The sequence below is a fragment of the Dermacentor albipictus genome, chromosome 4 (genome assembly GCF_038994185.2).
Source record: "Dermacentor albipictus isolate Rhodes 1998 colony chromosome 4, USDA_Dalb.pri_finalv2, whole genome shotgun sequence".
Classification (NCBI taxonomy): domain Eukaryota; kingdom Metazoa; phylum Arthropoda; class Arachnida; order Ixodida; family Ixodidae; genus Dermacentor; species Dermacentor albipictus.
The window spans coordinates 9,176,791-9,182,073 of NC_091824.1; positions in this window are offsets into that span (position 1 = coordinate 9,176,791).

The following is a 5,283-nucleotide window of genomic DNA, read 5'->3' on the forward strand; positions in this document are numbered from 1 at the left end:
GAATGTTGACGTCGCTAGCTATCTCCAGCGCGCCGAAGAAGCCCGACAGCTCGCCCGCCTACGGATCAAGACCCAGCAGAGGACCGACAGCCGACACTACAATCTCCGACGACGCTTCGTCGAGTACCAGCCCGGCGACCGTGTTTGGGTATGGACCCCTATACGCCGACGAGGACTGAGCGAGAAGCTTTTGCGTCGCTATTTTGGACCGTACAAGATCATCCGACGTATTGGTGCACTGGACTACGAGGTCGTGCCAGACGGCATTTCGCTGTCACAGCGGCGCCGCTCACGACCTGAAATTGTCCACGTTGTGCGGCTCAAGCCGTACCACCAGCGTTGACGAACTTTGGTACTTCGCGTAACTGACCTGTGGACTTTATTTCTTTTCGTTGTTTTGTTACTTACGTTTAATAAGTGTCCCTTTGTGTTTCGCTCTCTTTGTAGCATCGGGACGATGCTTTTTAAGAGGGGGGTATTGACACGTGTATTTATATTTATCGGGCGACCAGGTTTCACCGCCTAACAAATCTTATCGCGCAGCGCGGGACGCGCTTGCATGTATCCGAAGTTTCTGGAAAGTTATCGATGCTTCTATCCGCGTGTCTGTTGTCGCCGAACCTTGTGTTATCAGATTTCATCGCGTGACACGAATGGTGTAGAACTTTGTGGAAGACACGCGGGTCCCATCAGGTAATCTGGAACATTCGACGACTGATCTATAAAAGCCGACGCGCTTGACCCGCTGATCAGATTTTCGACGATCGCCGAGCGTGTTCGCCGCTATCGTTGTGCTATAAGTGTAGCCTGTTTTGTGGGCACAGGTTCGCCCAATAAAAGTTAGTTTTCTCGTTCACAGTACTGCTACTGTGTTATTCAACGTCACGACCACGTGACAATATCATCAAAAAAGCCTTTGTCACCCTGCATTAGGAAAAGAAAACCTGATTTATTTCGGCACTATGCTAGTATTTGGAAACTGCACGCGCAATAACTTTGTAGGGATTTTACTTTTGTAATGGGTGCACTGAACAGTTCCGATGGTAACGTGTCTTCGTAACCGAGGAGGCAGGTGACGCAGAGCAGGAACAGCTGGTAGCTCGAACGGCTCACATTCGTGCCAAGCACTGGCGATGCGGCTGGCCCACTGGTTGCACAGCAGGCATGGAAGAGACGATCTGGCTGGCCTTGTTCCTGTGCTCTTCTTCTTCATTACAATTACCCCCGGTGCAAAAGCGGAGCCATCCTGGTGACTTACGACGTGGAGACGAGCGGGTCATAGAATTGTTTCAGACGGCGCGCGTGAACAACATCCCGTCCACTGCGGCGTTTGTCGGATGTCGATGTAAGCAGCTCTATGACATAGTTGACGGGAGAGGTCCGTTCGACGATGCGGTATGGTCCATCATACTGCGAGAGAAGTTTTGTCGCACGTCTAGGCGTGGTAGAAGGCACGGACAACAAGACAAGGGTTTCGGGAGCGAAGTTCGGATTCGTAGCATCGCCATCACGATTGGCTTTTTGGCGTTAAAGGTGGTCAACTGCGACAATAATCCATCGTTTTCCAGCGGGTGTTAGTGGTAGCGGCCCGTACAGGTCAATTCCCACATGGTCGAAGGCACGAGCAGGGCACGGAAGCGGCTGCAACAATCCGTGGGCTGGCTGAGGCGGAGATTTGCGGCGTTGGCATTGCGGGCACGAGCGGACAAACTCTTGGACAAAAGCAAACATTCCGCGCCAGTAGTAACGTTGACGCAGGCGCTCATACGTCGTCAAAACGCCTGCGTGTGCACATTGTGGGTCAGTATGGAAAGACGCGCACATGTCGGAACGCAAAGTCTTAGGGATAACCAGGAACCACTGGCGACCATCGTGCTGGTAGTTCCGTCGATACGAGAGTTTATCCCGGACAGCAAAATGGACAGCCTGGCGACGCAGGGAGCGGGAGATGGGAGATGCAGGCGAGCCAGAAAGGAGATCCAAAAGAGAGGCCACCCAAGGATCCTTGCGCTGTTGTGATGCGAACGTGTCGATGTCGACCAAGGATACCGCCTCAATGGAGGAAAGGGAGGCCGCGTCGGCAGGCAGCGGAGAGCGGGACAGAGCGTCAGCGTGAGTGTGCTTGCGATCTGAGCGGTATATGACGTGTATGTCGTATTCTTGAATGCGCAGAGCCCAGCGGGCAAGGCGTCAAGACGGGTCTTTTAAAGAGGATAACCAACAAAGGGCGTGATGGTCAGTAACCACATTGAAAGGCCTGCCGTATACATAGGGGCAAAACTTCTCGAGTGCCCAAACGATGGCCAGGCATTCTTTTTCTGTGACGCTGTAATTGCGTTCCGCTTTGGTCAGCGCACGACTGGCGTAAGCAACGACGTACTCGGAGTAGCCAGACTTGCGCTGCGCAATGGCAGCGCCAAGGCCAATACCACTGGCATCGGTATGCACTTCAGTTGGAGCGGTGGGGTCGAAGTGTCGCAGTATAGGCGGAGACGTCAGGAGACGGCGTAAGGTCACGAACGCGGTGTCGCATGCAGGAGACCAGGAGGATAGGTCGTTGGCGCCACTTAAGAGTTGTGTCAGAGGTGATATTATCGAGGCAAAATTGCGAACAAAGCGCCTGAAGTAAGAACAGAGGCCGATGAAGGCGCTGAGGTCTTTGGGCGTCTTTGGTTTCGGAAATTCTGCCACGGCGCCAAGTTTTGATGGGTCGGGGCAAATGCCGTCTTGTGATACGACGTGACCCAGAATCATGAGCTTGCGCGCGGCGAACTGGCACTTTTTCAGGTTCAGTTGCAGGCCTGCGTTGGTCAAGGACGTCAACACTTGCCTAAGGCGAGAAGATGCCTGCTGAAATCAGGGGTGAGCACAACGATGTCGTCGAGATAGCACAAACACGTGCTCCATTTTAGGCCGCGCAAGATAGTGTCTGTCATTCGTTCAAAGGTAGCAGGTGCATTGCATAGGCCAAATGGCATCACATTAAATTCGCATAAACCATCTGGCGTAATGAAGGCAGTTTTAGGGCGATCAACTGGTGACATCGGGACCTGCCAGTAGCCCGAGCATAAGTCCAACGAAGAGAAGATTTTAGCGCCTTGCAAGCTGTCCAGAGCGTCGGCAATGCGCGGTAGAGGGTATACGTCTTTGCGCGTTATCTTTTTGAGACGGCGATAATCGACGCAGAACGGAATGGTACGATCTTTTTTTGTGACAAGAACCACCGGTGATGCCCACGGGCTATTGGAAGGTCGAATGACGGCGCGCTGAAGCATGTCGCCCACGTGCTCACTGATCACCTGACGCTCCTTGGCGGATACGCGGTATGGGCGCTGCCGCAATGGACCGTTGGAGCCAGTGTCGATGTCGTGGCTGACATTGACGTGCGACCCAGAGTAGGCTGAGCGACATCAAAAGAAGAACGGAACTGGGCAAGCAGGTGAAGAAGCTGGGAGCGCTGCTCGGAAATAAGGTCATCGGCAATGAAAGGTGTGAATAATACCCCTGTTACACGGGCACTTGCAACGGCCGTTAACGCAAACGGCAGTTGAACGCCGTAACGGCAGTGGGAACGGAACAGTGGTGGCAGCGCTCACACGGCACTTTCCATGCTCAGTCGGTTCACTTCCGTTTCGACGATTGATCACGTGACTCTTGAACTTTTTACCTCGCCGACTCTAAAAAAATTTTGTTTCTCCAAGTATTTTCTGCGCTACATGCTGTACAATGTGTTTGTTTAACTATTTGCAAAAGTTGTTTGCAAAACTAGCGAAGAAGCTAAATTAGCCGATCCAATCCGATCCATGGCGTTGAAAAATGGCTGCGTTTGTTGCAGTTTCAACGTGGTGAAGCGTCCCATTTCACGTTTCATCGCTTGTACTAACCGAAGCTTCACTGTGCATATCCTTTTTTCTTTCGTACCGCGAGTGACCGTCTGCGCGATTCAGCAGGTGCAGTGTTGAACGTGGTACGACTTTGCGACGCGCACCCCAAAACAGCCGCGGAATGGCGGTTAGCCGGCCACCTTATGATTGCGACCGTGATTGTCCGCCCGATTTGCTTCTCCTGGTTGCGCACTACGAGCAAAGCGCTTTTGCGCCGGCGCGCTCGCCTGCAGCGCGGACACGTTGCTGCTGGGGGCTGCCATCTTGTCTACTGCACGACGAAACGGACGGAAGCGGCGGCGCAACGGAGACCGGCGAGCTCCGTTGATTTCAATCGCCGTTGGATTTCCAATGGCGCTCGCGCTGCCGTGTAACTCCGCCTAACGGTCGTTAAGGCCAACTGCCATTTTCCTTAACGGCCGTTAAAGTGCCCGTGTAACAGGGGTATTAGTCACCTGATAGCGGAGCTGAAGTGGAAAGTGCACAGAAGTCAGTGAGCTCTGTATACGATGCGTCCGGCATGTCGGTTATAAACATGTCATCAAGCGGCTCAACATGGTCAAGTGCTTCACCGCAAAGAGCCGTCAGGGCTGTAGGAAGCGGATTGTAGACAACGATGGCGCTGAGTCCGGCTGAAATGTCAAGCGTAGCGAAAGGGGGGGGGGAAACATCTTTGCGGGTTAAGAAGAGTTCCGAAGGAGTGAAGAGGACAGTGCCTCCAGAGACAGTGCCACAGAAGATGGGAACAACGGCAGACGAGTACGGCGGTATGGTGATGTCTTGCCGAAGGACTAGCTTAGCGGGAAGAGATGTGGCGCCGACGAGGGGTACGTCACACAGAGGCGATAATTCGACTTCAGCACGTGCACAATTGATGACAACGTTATTTCGCGAAAGAAAGACCCACCAAAGTATCATGTCGTGAGAGCAAGACTGAAGAACCACAAACTCCACAATATAGAGAACGCCCTGAATAACAACTCTAGCTGTGCATGCTGCTGAAGGCTGAACTGGCTGCGCGCTTGCTGTGCGAAGACCAAACCCAGAAAGTGGCGTCGTAACTTTTCGTAAAGCGCGAGCGAGGCGTTCGTTTAGGACGGACACGGCTGCTCCAGTATCAATTAGCGCAACGGTAGGGAGGCCGTCCACAGTTAGATCGACAACGTTTGAAGGCGACAATGGAGGACTTGTACGGATCGATGGTGACGCAGTTCTTGCCTCCTGAACTGCGGTGCTTAGTTTTCCTCTTGCGTGGGTGAAGGGTGCCGACGCAAGGGGGATAACGAGCGCCGACGCGGGGAAGGCGAACGACGTGGAAGGACCGGGCGATCGGCTGGTGGCCTGTTCGACTGCCGACTTAGATAAGCGTCTTGAAAAGGTTGCACGTCGGCGTAGGGAG